The sequence below is a fragment of the Ornithorhynchus anatinus genome, chromosome 16, assembly GCF_004115215.2.
Source record: "Ornithorhynchus anatinus isolate Pmale09 chromosome 16, mOrnAna1.pri.v4, whole genome shotgun sequence".
Classification (NCBI taxonomy): domain Eukaryota; kingdom Metazoa; phylum Chordata; class Mammalia; order Monotremata; family Ornithorhynchidae; genus Ornithorhynchus; species Ornithorhynchus anatinus.
In genome coordinates, this window is record NC_041743.1 from 33,036,170 (window position 1) to 33,057,103 (window position 20,934).

The 20,934-nt window shown below is 45.4% G+C and overlaps 1 protein-coding gene across 1 annotated transcript in view; it reads right to left on the minus strand.

The window, feature by feature from the left end:
* The window catches only part of SORCS3 (sortilin related VPS10 domain containing receptor 3), a 400,591-nt gene that overhangs the window by 178,191 nt on the left and 201,466 nt on the right, over positions 1-20,934 (minus strand). The gene's annotated exons all lie outside the window — the stretch shown is intronic.

The following is a 20,934-nucleotide window of genomic DNA, read 5'->3' on the forward strand; positions in this document are numbered from 1 at the left end:
TCATCTTAAAGCAACCTTGGACATGAAGGGAAAAACAATTGGCAGTACCCAGGAATGTGGAAGGGAAAAACAATTGGCAGTACCCAGTAATGTGTTTTCTCCTGCACTGGCTCAGCTCTGAAAACATAACCTGCACACACACATGGGAACATCAACTAAGCCCACTTCTTTATCCCGGAAAATAGGTCCACTCGAGGCAAAAGGCTATCTATACTGCTTGCTGCCTTATACCAATGTCACATTGAATTCTAGAAGTCATGTTTCACTTCAAAATAAAAGAGCACTGAAAGAAGATGGCAAACATCTGCAATTTAATGATAACACTAGCTAATGGATTTCAATGAATTATGTAGCCTTTTTGACTTCTTCTCTAAGACACTGCAGGAAGAAGTCTGTCATTTCTGGGGTCATCTGCAGATTTTGAATTCAATGCTAGTGACTAACAACTGAAAAATAATAAAAGGGAGAATATGTTAATGCTTCTATTCTGTGTCATATTCACCACTAATTGTACACAGAGAAGTTAATGACACCATTTTTCCCCAGGTACAGAGAAATGAAACTGCTTATTTTATGTAGATATAAAAATACCTTCAAGCCTCTGGTTTTAATTAGAAGATAAAACCAATATCATAAATTGGCTTATTTTATATACCATCAGTTACAGCATACTTGATAAAAGTTATTCCCTCCAATAAAGAGATGAATAAGAGATTCTTGGAGGAAGCCTTACAGTTGCTTCCTTCCCTATGAACATTCTGAGAAATGGGAATTATACAACACAATATCTATATACCAATCTAAACAGATTTGCCAGATCCAGCAGGTGTTTTCAAATGACAGTTCCCAACTTTAACAGAGGAGAAATTTCCTAAGATACATCTTAATTCCAGTAGGTGCTGAAGGCCTCAGCAATTTGATTTTGATTTGTGTCTTCATAGAAACTTCCCCCAAACTAAATACCATAACTGGAGAGACTCAGAGAACAGTGGGTAGATAAGTGCTTTCAGAAGTCTGCCTGTTAAGAATTAAACACCACACCTAACCCCTCCCTAAGAAATGGGGACCTCTCCTATTCATTAATGTCTCCAAAAGGAAGAGATTTCATAGGCTCTTTCAGCCTGAATCTACCCTTGCCAACTCTAGGGATAATTGGGACCACAAAAAAACTTTGTCACCTGGTTTATCTGGAGATTTGTTTTTCATTCAAAAATATCCAGATCAACCTGGTTACGGTATATTTCTGGCCTCAACATCCAGATAAATGTTTGTGCACACTCAATCTGTAATTTCTAGTACTTCCCAATCCTCACTGTCAGGACACCTGGATCCCGTGCTATTACGGATTTACAATGAGCCTTTGCTATAATTCCCTACCTTTTGTATTTGTTCCCCCAATCTATAAAATTTCACAGAGATAATGGTATGGATAACAAGGGGTCATACTGCAGAGGGAATAAATAGCTTGGTACAGTACACAAGGAAAGAAGTGCTGTTTCAGTCAATTTGCTCCAAATAGTTTAGCCCAACTAGTTGTTCTGTACCAAAAAAAATCCAGTTAGCTGTCTACAGGGAATAAATACACTGGATAACTGACAACTCTGGACTTCATTTTGTGCAATGCAAGCCTGACCTTCAGTGCTCTTTACACTACAATTAATGTTTCCCACAATTGAATTTTAAGACAGAGATTTCTATTTTATCACCACTTCCATTCAGGGCCAGTCAGCAAGCACTGAATTCCTGGCTTCCACTTTAGTCTTTAGGCCATTAAGGATACCTAATCACTAGCCTCCGCCCACAAGTCTATCACTTGCTTGTCAGGGGTATTTCTACTTTTTCCATTTCCTTTTCATCATCCTCTATTAGGGCAGTGCCCACAGTCCAAGTGAGAGTTCACAGAGAGGACAATTCCTCCAACACTGAAGAAATGCTACCCAAAACACCCTTATATAGGTTTCAAAACCCACGATGCTATAGTATTGCCTCGTTGTGCAGAGGGATTTGTCTGTTACATTGTACTCCCCCAATTGCTTAGTACAGTGCTCTTCACACTAAGCACTCAATGAATGCCACTGATTGATTGATCTATCAGGTGATAGATGCGTATTTCCTGTATCCTGTGCTTATGGGGCAAATATCCACTCCATAAAGATTTTGCATCAGCTTTTCTCAGTCCCAAAGGTTAGACAACTTGCCTGATATTGTTACCACATACTTGTTCTTTGGAATTTTCTCCCAAAGCTGCCTTTGCTCCAGAATTATACCTAATTTCCAGGATTGAGTCCCATCTGAAGACAAATAGTTCTTTAGGGGGAAGTTTAAATTTAGTACTTCCCCATGGTATTCAAGGGTTCTTTTTATAGCTATCACCCTGTCAATTTCAAATTTTAGAAATGGTCACTAACTCCAATTTAGAGATGTACTCCCATTTTATTGCCAACAATGTGTCCTCCTCCCAGCCAGTCAGGAGGCATAAACAAGGAAATAGGCCTAACCTACTGATTCTCCACAAGGCCAACTTGTTTTACTAAGGCTAACCATGCATAAACATCAGTGTTATTGTTAGAGGGTTGGACTGTGACAGTGATTAACCAGGAAGTGATGTGTGCTCAGCTTTTTATAGAATTTTTCCAAACCACTCTGTGTCTAGCTGCTGTTGACATGACAGCCAGGTTATGCAGGAAGCTCAAGAATGAATACCGAAATTTACCTACTGTGAAAAGGAATGCAAAGGATACCCACTCATCCTCCAAATCTTCTTTATACACAATGGTTTTTCACCTATAGCTCCGGGAAGCCAAGAATCCTGATGGCATTATTCTACTCCTATGGCCATCTGATCAATAGAGTCTATTCCTCCACTGACAATTAGCCTTCTGTTAAAATTTAAGATTCAGGTATGAAATGATTCTTCAGATAACTTCTTCAAAAGTTACAAATGCCTGATAGTAAGGCTCCAGACCCCAGGCAGATCCATGAAATAAGGGAGGAATTCAATATTGTTAGCCAGTCAGTTGTACTCATTGAGCACTTACTGGGTGCAGAGCTCTGTAGTAAGTTGGTTGGAAGAGTACAGTCAAACAATATAAGAGATACATTCCCCTCTCACAATGAGTTTACAATCCAGAGGGGAGCTTATGTATTCGAAATATATGGCCACCTAGAAAAGATTCCAAACTGGTAGAAAGCAGGCAGGTGGATGGCAGGCAATAATAACTTTGCCCTCAACAAACCAGCCAACTAGACTCAAATGGCTACTTTATGAGCATTCAGGATTGTACTACAATCTGGGACCCTTCTGGACTAACATTTCTGGAGACCTCTAGCCTAGTTTAATCATAATCCCTTCCTTCGTTCTGTAGCTGGAAATACCTATATTCTTGATTTTCAAGATTGTAAATGACCATCCAAAAGCCTTGCCTAACTGGATTATTACTAGTATTGGCATTATTAATGCGTAGTGGATAGACCATGGGTCTGGGAGTCAGAAGGTCATGGGTTCTAATCCTGGCTCTGCCACTTACCTGCTGGGTGACCTTGGGCAAATCACTTTACTTCTCAGTGCCTCAGTTGCCTCATCTTTTAAATTGGGGATTGAGACTGTGAGCCCCACGTGTGACAGGGTCTTTGTCCAAAGCGATTTGCTTGTATCTACCCCAGCGCATAGTACAGTGCCTCGCATATAGTAGGCTCTTAAATACCACATTTATTATAATTAATGACATTCATTGAGTCAAGCACTGCACTATGTGCTCGTGGTTAATACAGAATAATCAACATTTGGAACCACAAGAGACTCAATCTAATTACCTGTAGTTTTAATTATTAATCGATCAGTGGTATCTACTGAGTGTAATTACAAGCAATGTTAATGTTTTAGATTGAGAAAAGGTCATTTTCTTCCACCATTCCTGGCTGGGGGGGGGCTAAAGACTACATTTTTTCCCCACCCAAGAACCACTAGTGAGGAAGAAAAGAGCAGAACCTTTCATTGCTTTTGTAAAATGATGAGAGACAGGAGATGAGATACACAGTCCAGAGTTTTAGCTAAATGAACAGTGCTAGGTTTGTGTAACATAGAAGATGTCTGAAGCAACTTGCTTCCAGACAACTATTTGTCCTTGGTACCCCACCTTCTACCCCAATATGCCACACTGAAAAGTCACCAGTGGAACTAAAGCTGGAAGGAAACAAGGTGGAGGCTTACTTTTCAAAGTGCTAGAGAAATACCATCCTGGGAACAGCAGGGAAATTGTTGAGAAATTTTTGTCAAATATGCTCTGACAGTGGCATTTTGTGTTCTTCCTTCTTTTCTTCCCTTTAACCAACCTCCACTCTACCTCCTTCCTCCTTCTCCCTCCTTCCCCTACAATCACTTTTCAGAATAGCTTTTTTGTTTGATTCACTCTCTCAAAGCAAGGCAGAGGGGGAGAGTGTGGGTTGGTAGCAATTTAGTCAGGCGGGATCTCCTCAGTAAAGATCCAACACGCCATGCAGGCTTGGCCCCAAACAGGCTGCTTGGAGATAGCTTCGATAACAGTAATAAACCAAGGGTATCTTGGATAACAATATAATGAGGACTCTTCAGACTTTGAATGGTGGAGGAAGGATGTTGGGAAAAGAGGTAGAGGGAGGGAGGGATGAAAGGGATTGTTTCCCCCTGAGCTTGTTTTTCTTCTCCAAAATAAAAACTTTTTGGGTTTTTTTTTTTTTTTTTTTTAGCTAGGGAAATATAAAAGCACATTTGTCAAAAGGTAAAACTGCCACTTCTGATTATGGGGACCCAGCAAAGGATCCGCCCCAGTAGTGATTTAGATTAATCGCTTTTCATTAAGAGCCAATAAACAAACTCCAGTCAGAAGGCCCCTCTCTGCCAGAGCCCACTGTTGCCATTTATAATTGCCATAAGGAATTGCAAAGGAGCACCAGAGAGTTGTCAAATATAATTTATAGGTTTTTAAGATCTAATCATTTTCTATAATATTAGATTAAATGACAGCCTTTATTAAAGAGGAAATTACATTTCACCTTCCTTTTTTATTTTTTTCAGTTTGAGATTTTTAAAAACCTTCTTTTTTCCCCTCTTTTTCCTTTTTTAATCCCTTGGCACATGGCCAGAAAAAGTCCATGAAAATGTCCTTGAAATGATTTATCCATATCATCATGGATGGATCCCTGCCTGCAGTCGGTCGTCCAGCCAATGACACCAAGCTAGGGATGAATTGGAATAGCCCTGTTCAAATCAACTAGGGCCATAACTGGGACGGCAGCCCAGACACAAATGACTCTTCCTCTTGTAGGTGGAGGAACACAGCAGTCACGGGAGAAGCATAACCTTGGTGATGCTGGAGACACATGTGTGTGCGTGAGTGTATGTATATAAATATATATATTATATATATTATACATATAAAATTAGAGATAGGTACACTTTATATATCTACGAAATCAATTGGATATATGCATACATATGAATGTAATGTTTTATATGTAGATATATAGAGATATATATATATTTATGTGCACACAAATCAATTTATTCTGACTGCATTAATTGCAAATATTTTGAGGTTTCCCTTGTGAGAGTGTAAGCTTTTTTGAAGGCATGAAATGTTTCATGTGCTTCTGCTGTACATTCCCATATGTTTAGTACAATGCATTGCCTTCAGCAGGCATGTGATAAACACCTTTATTACTACTAGCCCTCATCTTCAAGAATCAGGAACGTTCATCCAGCTAGAGAAGTCATTCCTACTGTCAGAACTGAAAGAAAAAGACATCAGACTTAAGATTTTAAGGTTATAGACCCAGACTCTGGAGTTAGAAAGTCATCTGATCCAACCCTGGATCTCCAGCAAGTAGCTAAACGAGCCAGGCAGGGAGTTGTCTATTCTCTTTTCAAACATCTTTAGAGGTGATGATTCCAAAGCCTTCTTAACCATTTTCCAGTTTTTCCCCATCCCAACTAGCTAACATTTAAGGATGTCTTCCTTATGTCTAATCACATTCCGTTCTACCCATTATCAGGTAATCTTTATGGAGCCAGAGTATACTAAGTGGTGTTCAGCAAAAGTGGTCAGAGAGGAGATTCGGTCCTCTGCCGACTTTAGCGGCTTTTTGGCCGCCGACCGCCGACTCATCCACGCCGAGACCACCCCCCCTCTCCCGGGAAGCTGAGCCTTGTCATCGCCCGGACCCTTGGAGCCATTACCACGTGGGCCCGGGATCTCTGCTCCCCTGGGGGTAAGTCCCCCCTTCGCCTACCGCTCGCTGACTCATCTGCGCTTCCTCCGCCTCCACCGGGGAGCTGAGCCTCGGACCGTCCGGACCCGCGCCCACCTCAGCCTTTCACAACCTGGATCTCCGCACCCCCGCTCGGGAACTCCGACACTACGGATCTTCGCCCCCACAGACCCCCAGCCACCAGCTTCTAGTCCACCCCCCCTCACCCCCCCGCTCGGGCCCGGGGACATTGCGCTCCCCTTCTCGATCCTGGGGACATTGTGCTCCCCTTCTCGGCCCCAAGGACATTGTGTCCTCGGGGGACATTGTGTCCCCCTGCTCGGGCCCGGGGACATTGTGCTCCCCAACCGCTCCCCCACTCCGCCCGAGGCGGCCATTTTAGGAAGCCCCCACTCTGCCTGAGGCGGCCATTTTGGGAAGGCCTCACTCCCTCTTCCCTCTTGAGGTGATTCATCCCTCCCGCCCCCGCCCCGGGCGACGACGTCCTTGTTCTCACCATGTTACCTTGCCTTAGCCGCCGCCTACGGCCGCCACCCACCCCGGACAACCTCAGGGCCCCCCCGCCGCCACAGGGTTATTTGGTCATGAGCTCTGGGACTCTCTCGGCCGCTGGCCGCTTGACTTGGAGTCTGATCGGGTAGGGTCGGCTCGTCCCCCGACCCTGGTCATCGCCTGCTTATTAACACTATTGTAGTGTGCCTTACTGTAGCATGTTGCTATATTTGCGATCTCGCTTTTTATTGTTTATTGTCGTCAGATTTTGAATTTGATCAGGTCGCCCCTTAATCGAGTCTACCCCCGACCCTGGTCATCACCCCTTTTATTAACACGACGATATTGTATCATACTGTATCATGTTGCTATATTAGCACCACTGTACTGTATCATATTGTATCATGTTGCTATATTACCGATTTCGTTTATTACTGTTTATTGTCAGTGCTGCCACCCACCTCTCTGGCCTCGCCATGTCCCTCCTCCCCCCCTCCCCCCTCCCGCCCCTTCCTATCCTCCCCTTCCCCTTCCCCTCTCTCGCTCAGCTCTTTCCCGCTCTCTCCTCTGTCTCCTCCCCCCCTCCTCTCTCCCGCCCTAGAACCCCACTTTACCAGCGCTACCCCTCTTCCCCCTCCCCCTACTCTTCCCCCACCTAACCCCCTCTTCACCCCCTCCCCCCTTCTCTCTTCCCCACCCACGCCCCATCCCAGTCCTCTTGTCCCACCGCCACCCCTCATCCCCCTCTCCTCGTCCAGGGCCCCGCCACCTCCTTCCCATCCAAACCCTCCCCTCCCCCCGCCCCTCCCCCCCTCCTCCCCCTGCACCCACAGCTACTTTCAAGTGTGGCCTCTGGAACCCCCGCTCTGTTACAGGCAAGCTACCTTTCATCCATGACCTTTTCCTCTCCCGCTCTCTCCTCCTCCTCGCCCTTTCGGAAACGTGGCTCTCTCCCGAAGACACGGTCTCCGCCGCCGCTCTCTCCGGCGGAGGCCTCTCCTTCTCCCACTCCCCCAGACTCACCGGTAAGGGAGGAGGCGTCGGCTTCCTCCTCTCGCCCCGATGCCGCTTCCGCACTATCCCTCCTCCCCCCTCCCTCTCCTTCCCCTCCTTCGAAGCCCATATCATTCGCCTCTACCACCCACTCCAGTTACTTGTCGCCGTCATCTACCGCCCTCCCGGTCCCACCTCCGACTTCTTCAACCACCTTGACCCCTTTCTCACCTTCCTTCTCTCCTTCTCTCTGCCCACTCTGATCCTTGGAGACTTCAACATCCATACGGATGTACCCGACGACTCCTCTGCCGCCCGCCTGCTATCCCTCCTCGACTCTGCCGACCTCCTCCTCCACCATACCGCGCCCACTCACCGACTCGGTCACACCCTCGATCTCGTCATCTCCTACCGCTGCACTATCTCCTCCCTCACCAACTCTGAAATCCCTCTCTCGGACCATAACCTTCTCACCTGCCTCATCTCTCACACTCCCTCCCCCTGCAAATCTTCGCTACTGCCCCACAGAGACCTCCGCTCTCTCGATCCCATCCGTCTTTCCAATAGCATCTCGCCTCACCTTGCCGCCCTGTCCTCTCTTCCCACTCTCGACGATCAGGTCTCCGCTCTCAACTCCACCCTCACTACTCATCTCGACTCTCTCGCCCCCCTTTCCCTCCGCCGCTCTCGCGCCACTAACCCACAGCCCTGGATCACCTCCTCCGTCCGCCTCCTACGCTCCTATGCTCGAGCTGCTGAGCGCCGCTGGCGAAAGTCCAAGCACCAAGCCGACCTCACACACTTCAAATTTATCCTTTCCTGCCTTAACTCTGCCCTCTCCTCCGCCAGGCAAAGCTTCTTCTCCTCCCTCATCGACACCCATGCCCGTCACCCCCGCCGATTGTTCCGGACCTTTAACTCTCTCCTTAGGCCCCCTGTTCCTCCCCCTCCCCCATCTCTCACCCCTAATGATCTGGCCACCTATTTCCTCACGAAAATCAACACGATCAGGTCTGAGCTCCCCAAAGTCACCCCTCCGCCTCTCCCCTCCCCCCCAACAACCCCCTCCCCTACTTTCCCATCCTTCCCTGCAGTATCCTCAGAGGAGATCTCCTCCCTCCTCGCAAGTGCCACCGCCTCCACCTGCGCCTCGGACCCCATTCCCTCTCACCTTCTTAAAACCATCGCCCCTGCCCTCCTCCCTTCCTTAACTTCTATTTTTAAGCACTCAATCTCCAAGGGCTCCTTCCCCTCTGCCTTCAAACACGCCCACGTCTCCCCCATCCTAAAAAAACCCGCTCTTGACCCCACTTCCCCCTCCAGTTATCGTCCTATCTCCCTACTACCCTTCCTTTCCAAAATCTTAGAACGAGTCGTCTACAATCGATGCCTAGAATTCCTTAACTCCCATTCTCTCCTAGACCCCCTCCAATCTGGCTTCCGTCCCCTCCACTCTACCGAGACTGCTCTCTCTAAGGTCACCCATGACCTCCTTCTTGCCAAATCCAATGGCTCCTACTCCATTCTGATCCTCCTTGACCTCTCTGCTGCCTTTGACACTGTCGACCATCCCCTCCTCCTCCGTACCTTATCTCACCTTGGCTTCACGGACTCTGTCCTCTCCTGGTTCTCCTCTTACCTCTCTGGCCGATCATTCTCGGTCTCCTACGCTGGAGCCTCCTCCCCCTCCCATCCTTTAACTGTTGGAGTTCCTCAAGGGTCAGTTCTTGGCCCTCTTCTGTTCTCCATTTACACTCACTCCCTCGGTGAACTCATCCGCTCTCACGGCTTTGACTACCATCTCTACGCAGATGACACGCAGATCTACATCTCCGCCCCTGTCCTCTCCCCCTCCCTTCAGGCTCGCATCTCCTCCTGCCTCCGGGACGTCTCCACCTGGATGTCTGCCCGCCACCTAAAACTCAACATGAGCAAGACTGAGCTCCTCATCTTCCCTCCCAAGCCCGGTCCGCTCCCAGACTTCTCCATCACCGTGGATGGCACGACCATCCTTCCCGTCCCGCAGGCCCGCAATCTCGGTGTCATCCTTGACTCGTCCCTCTCGTTCACCCCACACATCCTATCCGTTACCGAGACCTGCCGGTTTCACCTCTACAATATCGCCAAGATCCGCCCTTTCCTCTCCACCCAAACGGCTACCTTACTATTACGGGCTCTCGTTATATCCCGGCTAGACTACTGTGTCAGCCTTCTCTCTGACCTCCCTTCCTCCTCTCTCGCCCCGCTCCGGTCTATTCTTCACTCCGCTGCCCGGCTCATCTTCCTGCAGAAACGATCTGGGCATGTCACTCCCCTTCTTAAACAACTCCAGTGGTTGCCTATCGACCTCCGCTCCAAACAAAAACTCCTCACTCTAGGCTTCAAGGCTCTCCATCACCTTGCCCCTTCCTACCTCTCCTCCCTTCTCTCTTTCTACCGCCCACCCCGCACGCTCCGCTCCTCTGCCGCCCACCTCCTCGCCGTCCCTCGGTCTCGCCTATCCCGCCGTCGACCCCTGGGTCACGTCCTCCCGCGGTCCTGGAACGCCCTCCCTCCTCACCTCCGCCAAACCGATTCTCTTTCCCTCTTCAAAACCTTACTTAAAAATCACCTCCTCCAAGAGGCCTTCCCAGACTGAGCTCCTCTTCCCCCTCTACTCCCTCTGCCATCCCCCCTTTACCTCTCCGCAGCTAAAGCCTCATTTTCCCCTTTTCCCTCTGCTCCTCCACCTCTCCCTTCCCATCCCCACAGCACTGTACCCGTCCGCTCAACTGTATATATTTTCGTTACCCTATTTATTTTGTTAATGAATTGTACATCGCCTTGATTCTATTTAGTTGCCATTGTTTTTACGAGATGTTCTTCCCCTTGACGCTGTTTAGTGCCATTGTTCTTGTCTGTCCGTCTCCCCCGATTAGACTGTAAGCCCGTCAAACGGCAGGGACTGTCTCTATCTGTTGCCGACTTGTTCATCCCAAGCGCTTAGTACAGTGCTCTGCACATAGTAAGCGCTCAATAAATACTATTGAATGAATTATACTCAGTACAGGCGAATACAGGCAGAGAATGAATAAATACATCCTCTAGATTGTAAGATCATTGTGGGCAGGGGACCTATCTTAACTCTGTTGTATTTTACTCTCCCAAGTGCTTACTACAGTGCTCTGTACACAGTAAGCACTCAAATATCACTGATCGATTGAGTGACTGACAGAGGCCATTGATCCTAAAGTGTCAATTTTCAGGCCTTGGATAGATTTAAGCCAAAGGAGAAGAGGCTTCACAGTGTATTTTTCATGCTCTTTACACTGAGTACATTATAATCCTGTGTTAAGAAGTGTGGTCTGCTACTCACAACTCAGACTCCCCAAGCAGATGAGACAGAAATCTCAGCATTATCCTGAGCACAATCCCATTAGACTGCTCTCTTCAGCACTCCCGAAGGCTGCTTGTGAAATTCAGTTCCGCAGATCAAATAAGACAATTTGTCATTGGTGCGAATAGACTATTTTCCAAGATTCCCAGGCATCCAGTACTGACAATCCAATCAGAAGCAAGTTCTTAAATGCTCATGGGATGTTTTCAGTCAAAGGAGAGAATTTGGAAGCTTGGCTCCTTTTTGACAGTTGGCTACTCAGAAAGATTGGAATAACCCTTGAGGGAGCCAGCAAAGACCTGAAAATTCATTTCTTTCTCAACAGTAGCCAGTGATGATCCAGTTACCAGTATTGCTACTTGGTTCCCCAGAGACAGAGGCATGGACTGAGACACCTTAATAATAATAATAATAATAATAATAATGGTATTTGTTAGGTGCTTACTATGTGCAAAGAAGTGAACTAAGCATCGGGGTAGATACGAGATAATCAGGTCCCACATGGGACTCATGGCTTTAAGTAGGAGGGAGAACAGGTATTGAATCCCCATTCTGAGATTCTTGACACATTATAAGCACTTAAATGCCATAAGAAAAAGGAATAACAAACGTATCCAGATTAAGTAGCTGAATAAATAAATTACTCCTTTAAAGATTCATCCATTGGTTCTTCTTTCACCTCTTTAACTGTGGGTGCTCCATGAGGCTTTGTTCCGGGTCCCCTACTCTTCTCAGTCTACACCTACTCTCTGTGGGAGTTCATCTGCTCCCACTGTCACTTCTATGTGGTGACTCCCAAATCTATCCCTCCCTCTGATGATAGCATCACCATCTTCCCTGTCACAGAAGTCTGCAACCTTGGTGTTATCATCAACTTCTCCCTGTCCCTCAGCTCTCAAATGTAATGAACCATTAAATCCTATCAGTTCTTCCTCATGGTCCGGGAGGTAGGAGAACCAGGCGTGTACTACGCTAGCAGAGTCAGAAAGCATTTCAAGGGGGAGGAAATGGCCTACGGAATAGCGGAGGCAGAAAGATCAAAGAGGATTAGGATATAGTACAACTCACTGGACTTGATCTAGGGGTGGCCATTGGTGAGCTTGGAAAATGGCTTCTCATTGGGATGAATGGGCCACAGACTTGATTGCAGCGGGTCAAGAAGAGAGCAGAGGAGAGGAAGCAAAGATGTAGATTATCCATCTGAGAAGGATGGACAAGAATGGGAGGAGGGAGATGGGGTGAGAGCTAGAGAAGTTAAAGCTAAAGGTTGAAGATCTGGATAAAGGAGGGCAGGGGAGTGGGAACCAGAGTTTTTAAGAGGTAAGAAGGTCAGGTGTACTACTAGTTAGAAGGATGGATGTCAAAGAGGGTGACAGATCTTCTGAGCATGAATTCTGGGCTGAATGGCTCACTGCTCTGACCTACCATGGCTCTGCTTATGTTCTTACGTATAATCAATAGAAGGTGGGCATGCTTTCTGACTCTTGGTATCAAGCTTTCCAGAGGAAGGAATCCCTACTCCTAAGTATTATTTCAGCTTCTTGTAGTCCCCACCATTTCTTATTTCCTGAAAACTAGCATTAATAGCAGACATAATTGATGAGCTGGGGGACTGAACACCCCATCTTGGTATTATAATACGACCATTTTAAAGCTAGTGTGTTCAGCACTCACTTTATAAGGGTTTATGAAGCGTGCATTATAAAAGTACCTCAACCATAAGGCTTTTACACCTTGGCAGTCAGTTCAATACAGTCTCATAAAATCCCAGCAATTTTTAAGTGTTAAAGGTGACTTTCAGGACTATATTTATTATTGGATAATGAAAAATGGGACAGCTAGCCAAAGAAACCATGAGCAACTATGACGTTGGCAGGTGCATTCTAAGCTTCTACTAACGGCCCCCGCAAACTCTTGGTTTCAGAAGAGCTAAGCACACTTCAGTATTCTCTAGGACATCGCCTTATATGAAGTTTCCTTGCTTCAGAATAGTTTAAAATATTTTCATTTCAAAATCATGAAGTTAAAGCAACTGTAGATAAAGGCAATCATATGAGTAATATACTACTAGCAGTAAAAATAAGAGTATTGTTAAGCACTTACTTTGTATCAAGTACTCTTCTAAGTGCTGGGGTAGATACAAGTTAATCAGGTTGGACACAATCTTTGTCCCACCTGGAGCTCCCACTCTAAGTAGGAGGAACAACAGGCATTTAATCTCCATTTCACAGATGAGGACACTGAGGTACCCTGAAGTTATGTGACTTGTTCAAGGTCACGCTGCAGGTAAGTGGCAGTGTTGGGATCAGAACCCAGATCCTTTGATTCATTCATTCAATCATATTTATTGAGCATTTACTGTGTGCAGAGCACTGCACTAAGCACTTTGATTCCCAGAACCATGCTATTTCCATTAGGCCACACTATTTCTCAAGTCATTCCAAGTCATGTCAGCTCAACAGTCACCCTTGGCATTTATCCATCACAGAAGCAGCGAGGCTTGGCAGAAAGAGCCAGGGCTTGGAAGTCAGAGGATGTGGGTTCCAATCCCAGCTCTGCCACTTGTCAGCTGTGTGACTTTGGGAAAATCACTTAGCTTCTCTGTGCCTCAGGTACCTCATCTGTAAAATTAAGACTGTGAGCCCCACGTGGGACAACCTGATAAGCTTGTATCTATCCCAGTGCTTAGAACAGTTCTTGGCACATAGTAAGGGCTTAATAAATACCATAATAATAATTATTATTATTGAACACATATTGTACACAGGGCACTGTACAAGTGCTTGGATGACTACAATAGAGCTAGTAGATATGGTCCCAGCCCTCAAGGAGCTTACAATTCTTCAGCTATGCTTCTACCAGAAGCAAAGTTCTTAGTGAGAGAAAACTACTTTAGCAGGAAGACTGAATGAACTCTGCTAAGCTCATTGGGTAGGGTCTTCCCAGGAGCAAGCTGTTCCTTCCCACAGTCTGCAACATAAGGTCCATGAAGTTCACCCTTTCTCCTCCTATGTCTAAATTTAGAAGCCCCAAACATGGTGCATCTTCAAATGCCATCAATTTGAAATAATTAGCACAAGCAATAGAACAATTAGCCACTTCTGCCCATTCCTATTTTAGTTTCCCAAATGTTAATTGGCAGTTTGCTTTTCTCCTCCAGCAGTAAACATTTCTGATACCTAAACTTGAGACATTCTGTCAGGCCAGCTCTTAAAAAACTCCCTTGTTGCCTAGCTCAGGAAATGTTGCTCAGGAAAAGAAGTGGAAAGATTTAGTGTAAATGTCTGCATTTCTGCATTTTCGACACAAACTGTGCATAGGGAGAGCCTAAATTCAAGCACAGACTGGAAATTGTAGGTCAGCTATGTGTGCAAAATTTTTCTGAGACTCCTCTTCCTACAGAGGCAAAGTAGACCTTTCATATCCTATCTCTTCGCATTATGAGAAAGAGATTTATGCCAAAGATTTTAAATAATGAAGTTTAGGCTAATTAAGGGGGAGAAAAACTGAAAGGCAGAAGAGATCTCGGAATTTTTTTAATGGTATTTGATAAGCACTTATGCTGTGCCAGGCACTGTACTAAACACTGGGGTAGATACAAGTTTATCAGGTTGGACAGAGTCCCTGTCTCCCAGCATTAATCCCCATTTTACAGATGAGGTAACCGAGGTGGAGAGAAGGTAGAAGATGTGCCCAAGGTCATACAGCAGACAAGTGGCAGAGCCAGGATTAGAACCAGATCCTTCTGACTCCCAGACCCGGGCTTCATCCTCTAGGCCACACTGCTTCTCATAGGCTGCACTGCTTCTTGTATTTGAGTATTTGTTTTGGAATAACCTCCTGAATATGAATGAGAGTAACCCAGAATACTAATGATTTTTGCTTTTTTAAAAATCAAACTTGCTTACCAAAGGCAAAGCTGAGCTTCCATACTCCATGAAATAGGTTAAAATAAGGCCAGTGAGGATGAGGTGGGAGTTACAAATGTAACTCCCATTTGGATTTTTTTTTTTTTTGAAAACAACATGCACTGAACCCTTTCCTCTGCTAGAGTGTTTCGCTCTTACTGAGAAAAATAATTCAGTACATCTATCATTCCCTTGAACTGTCAATTCAGACTCCAGGGCTGACTTCCTCTCTTGGGTTACTTTCAAACCAATTTTTCTTTCTCTCTAGTAAGTGAACAGAAGCCCCATAACCACCACCATTGTTTCTCTACGCTCACACCCAGCACTAAAGACACAAGGAGCAATCTAAAATCCAGCTCACACTCAATTATTCTCATTTATGGGTAAGAGGGAGAGGAGTGTGTAATATAACTTAATATTCTTCATATTACCTTTTCTGAGACCTTGAGCAAGTCACTTGACTTCTCTGTGCTTCAGTTACCTCATCTGTAAAATGAGGTAAAACTGTGTCCCCATGTGGGACAAGGACCGTGTCCAACATGATTAGCTTGTATCTAACCCAACGCTTAGAATGGTGCTTGATGCACAGTAAGCACTTAACAAATGCCATTAAAAAAAGATACCCACTGAAGAGAAAAGGTTTAGAATGAGTTGAATTCCATTTCCTCTCTTTTTTCCCCTGTTAGGTCCTCTATGACGTGCCAATCAATCAATCAACTGTATTTATTGAGTGCTGGGGAGAGTACAATATAACAATATAAGGGACATATTCCCTGTCTACAAAAAGCTTACAGTTTAGAAGGGGAGGCAGACATTAATATAAATAACAGATAGGTACAGAAGGCCTGGGAGGGGGGATGAATAAAGTGAGGAAGTCAGGGTGATGCAGAAGGGAGTGGAAGAAAAAGAAAAGAGGGCTTAGTCTGGGAAGGCCTCTTGGATGAGATATGTCTTTAATAAGGCTTTGAAACAGGGGGAGAGTAATTGCTGGTTGGATACAAGGCGGGGAGGGGGGCAACCAGGCCAGAATCAGGATGTGGGCAAGAAGTACGTGGTAAGATAGTCGAGATCAAGGTACCTTGAGTAAGTACTCATGAGCTCCCATTTGAGTCAATAAGATGAAGCTCTTGCCCTCTGCTACAAAAATACAACACAGACATGGACATAAATAGTAAGATATGCATAAAACACCTAAAAAAGCTTTTTATTTTAGATGTCTTACATTAATATGTAAAATGATGCGAGGTGGGGTAAGGGGATGACATCTCTCACTTGGAGTTCAACTGGAAGGCTCCACTAGGAGGAATTTGAAGAGAATTGGCTAGGGATCAAAGAAACAGAAAAATATGACAAAGAGGGAAGAAGGGGAGACAAGAGGAGTGGAAAAAGAAGGGAACAGGAGGTTGAAAACAGGAGAAGAGAGGAAGGAAAACAGAGGGAGAGGGAATTCAGAGGGAGAAAATGATGGAGAAAGGGCCAGATGAAAACTGAAATGGGTAGGCTTGCCTGACTGAAGTAGAAGGAGCAGAGAGGGAAGTGAAAAGAGAGAAGCTAGGAGATGGGGGAAGACTAGCAGAGAGTCATTAAACCTCATCACAAAACCTGCAGCAGTTTTAGAGCTGGAAGGTCACTGCTCAGAACCGCAGTAGCGGATTAGACTGTGCTCCCGCCACGACTGGAGTGTTTCCCTTCACCACTAAGCTGGGGAGACTCCTCTGAGGAAATCTAAATGATTTTAACCCAGAATATAAAGTGTTGGCACCTCTTACCCTTCGGGTGTATTGTGATTGTTTTTCTCTTCCTTCCCAACACATACAAAACAACGAAGACATCTTTCACTGTCCCCTTCATTCCCATAAAAACCAAGCACAACATTTTCCAGCAATGTGCAAATACTGCCAGCGGAAAAGGAACTGCTATTTTCACTTGGAACTATGGAATCAGCAATTCTGCCAACCTTCGGGCAACTGGCTGTCGGAGGAGAGATCGGCTCTGGGGGTTAGGGAGAGTTTTAAAAGCCTAGGCTCTGCGTCAACGCTCCGGTGATAGTTTCATTGTGACAAAGAGCCTATCTTACTATTTTCAGCTTCCAGTGAAATCAGGAAAAGTGACTAAGTCCATTGCAAACCCAACAGATCACTCTGAGGTCAATGGAGGCAGAAAAACAATTCAGCTGAGTGGAATTGGACCATTAGCTAGAGGGGGAGAAATCCCCAGTGAAAATGACAAGAGGACAAGAGCTATAAGTCAGAGGGACAGAGAAGGGGATGACCACTTGTCAGGTTGCATTGGTAGGCATGGCCTCATTCTTCATTGAAATCCTCCTACCACATCCATTCTCAATTGCCCTGCACACAGCAACATCGTTTTTCACTAGAAACTTCGGGTCTTCCAGGTGGCAAAATCGAAGTGTTTTTTCCCCCTGGGGACAGCACAGAAAGCTAGCCTTAAATAGGGAAAAACCAAGTGGGAAATCAATGAATAAGTGAGCAACGGATAAGGCAAAAGTTCCGAACGTGTTCCCAAAAAACACACTTATCATCATCAGCAGTCCACTCAATCACACAAAAAATGTTCCAAACCTTGAACTCAAGAGGAAAGAGGGGCTCAGAAACCACCAGTTTCAAATATGAGACTGATAAAGTGCACCCGGGGGACTGATAAAAGTAGAAATGGACCATTAGTCCCCCACCCATTTGGGGGCAGTTAGTGCCAAAAGGAAATTGAAAACAGAAGGTGAGTTTTGGGCCCTTGGGTTGAGCTAGAGGTATCTTCTGTATCAGAGAAGTTGATTCTGCTTGAATTTGGTTTAACTTGCTGAAAGAGAAATTCCTTTTGTTTGGTCTTCAGATAAATTTCCTAATGACAATCAAAATGTAGCAGATGGCTGCCTGGAATTACCCTTGTATCGTGACTCCTCCATGAGAGAAAAACCCATTTACCACTCCCCCTGCCCCAGTCCTCCCTCAACCCCCACTTATCTTTACCGACCTGAAATCTTGCCGCAGGTAACCAAGTACCTCAGGGTTGAAGGACACTGAGGCGATTATTCACTCTACTGCTTAAAATGACTGCAAAGTTAAGTGTCAACAACTAATATCTGTGCCTTTAGTTTCCTCTCCTCTGTACTGTTCAGGCCTAGAGCTGTACTCCACCACAAAATGTGAAAGGAAGGGAATGAACAACGAAGTGTAGGATTCTGATAAGCAGTAAGAAATGGGGGCAAAGGAGGGAACAGAACCCAACAAGAGTAAGCAACCAAGTGCCTGCCTTGTCCAATCAGTCATTCTTTACCAGGTCAATAGATACACCTGGCTGACTTCCATCCTCATTGGCACCTGAAACTTAACAATCTCATCTCTGTAGGGTGTGTGGCGGGGGTGGGGGGGGAGGGGTGGGGGGAAGAGAGGAAAGGGCTTTGTAATTATACTTGGAAGTGCCTGATAGGCATTGCCAAGAAATCTAAGCAAAAACTGGGAGACATCATTAGAGCAACCTGGACTTAGCAAACAAAGCAGTGAGTGGGATCAGGTATCCTCTGTTCTTTTCTACTCTGTCTCTGACTTGCTCTCTGACCTTTAGCAGGGCCCATTAACCTCTCATCAAAATCACAATTACCTATCACTCGTACCAAGGATGTGCACCACTCCTGGAACTGCTACAGAGAGAGGAATGGAGGGCCACCAGACTCACAGGCCTTGCACTAAGAATTCACATGCCGTTTCTGAGCTCAAACAGCTCTCTGAAAAAGAAAATAACACCCATTGGCTTAGGCATTCACCTGCTTTGCAGCTAGGGTAGCTGAGATTTTTCAGCTTCTCCCAGCTGAGTTTCCCTACTGCAAAATAAGGAAAATGCCATTTTCCCTGTTCCTCTCCCTAAATTCCTTTTGCTCAGTCTCACCCAGGGGCTGGGAGGTTAAGTGAGATCACATACACAGGAAGCACCTTGCCTGCCTCTACAGGAGCCAAACCCAAGCCTTCCGTGGGCAGAGACTGTGTAGATCTGATTATGTTGCATTTACCCCCGCTCTTCACACTGTGTTCAGCATCTAGTAAGTGCTTAATAAACACTGTCATAATTATTTCTTCTCACTAAAATCATTGCTATTCATCAACCTAAACTCTGCTGTTTTCCTGAGTTCAATTCAAGGCAATGTTGACTCCTTTGCTTTCTCTTTATCAAAATGCAGCTGTTTTCCTGAACTGGTGACCATTCTGGAGCAATCCAGCAGTAAGGTTTGAGTTCAACATTAGGAGGAATGGCTGCCTGTCCCCTTGGTGGGTCACATGGAAAAGAAACATGGAGGCTCTGATTAAAAAAAAGATCCCTACTACTCAAATTTCTGACTCACCCATCTCAGTGAGTCTCTAGTTAAAAGGCTTGCCCACCAAAAGCTATCTGCCCTCTGCACTTGAGGCAGCTTTCCCTGGAGGAAGAAGCACGGGGGTCTCTAAGTCAGGAGACCTGGGTTCTGGCCCCATTTCGGCCACTGCCCTGCTCTGTGACTTCGGATAAGTTGCTTAACCTCTCTGAGAGTCCGGTTTCTCGTGTGAAAAATCCCTCTCCTTATCCAACAGGAATACTATAGGGAGAAAATAAAATATTGGATGCACAAATGTGTTATAAAATCTAGGCATTATTATTCACATGAGTACACTAAGTTCCTTGATTTTATTCTTCATTCCTTTTCAAAGGGAAAGACAATGTGCTTCCCAATATCTTTTAATTTGGATACCTGTGTCTCATTCAATATTGCTGAGCGGTTTGTGACATCTGAACAGCCCCTAGATCCAGAGGACAAAAGGACTACAGAGTGAAGGATGCCCTTAAAATAAATAAATTCTCAGCAAGATCTGCAGGAAGGACCACAAAGCTTTGTTAAACAAAAAAAAATCTTATTAGATGCAGAAGGAAAGACAGTAACATGCGTTTTTCTCTAACTGTTTGGAATTGGCTCTTTCCAACACTGGAGACTGTTCTCTTGATATGTTGAAAAGCCATGAATACAGAGAAGAATGATTCTGGAGAAATAACTTTTCACCCCCTTTTTGGCTGCCAGACCAATCTCCTTAAGTCACTGGATGCAAGTGCTACACGATCTTGGATCAAGCTGCAGTAACTAAGGAGAAGAAGCAGAGAGTTCATTATTGCAAGCACACTGCCAGGACTGCTTCTGTTACCCTGATCTCTAATATCCCATCTGCCATCTCTGCTCTTCTCTCGGCAGGTCCAGGGGTAGGGTTTAGAATTCTCCCCAAGAACATGTACTACCACACATTAGGGGCATTTAAATTAAAGTGGGCAAATTCAGGGATCTGGCCAAAGTCTACTTTGGATGATTACATTCTGTCCTTCTCATTTTCATGAAACTCTTCCCCTTTCTACCAAAAACAGACTGAGGAAAAAGCACAGGCTTGGGAGCAAGTCGCTGCTTTCTAATCCCTGCTCTCTGCCACTTCTCTGCTGTGTGACCTCAGGCAAGCCACTTAAATTCTCTGTGCCTCAGTTACCTCATCTGTAAAATGGGGGTAAAGACTGACCCCGTGTGTGACAAGGACTGTGTCCAATCCAAATACCTTGTATCTACGCCAGCAGTTAATACACTGCCTGGCACATAGTAAGTGCTTAACAAATACCATAAAAACAATTTTAAAAATAAGCAACAGAAACCTGTTAGCCTTTCTGTTCCACCCAAAGGTGGATGCATTTTCATGCACCTCACTGTGTTGGCACTCCTGGTGACCCCCAAACTTTCATTCAATTGTATTTATTGAGTGCTTATTGTGTGCAGAGCATTAACAAAGCACTTGGGAGAGTATGATATGACAATAAACAGACACAGTCCCTGCCCACAGTGAGTTTACAGTCGAGAGATTTCAGCTCATTGCAACAGAAGTAGATTAATCCTATGTTGCC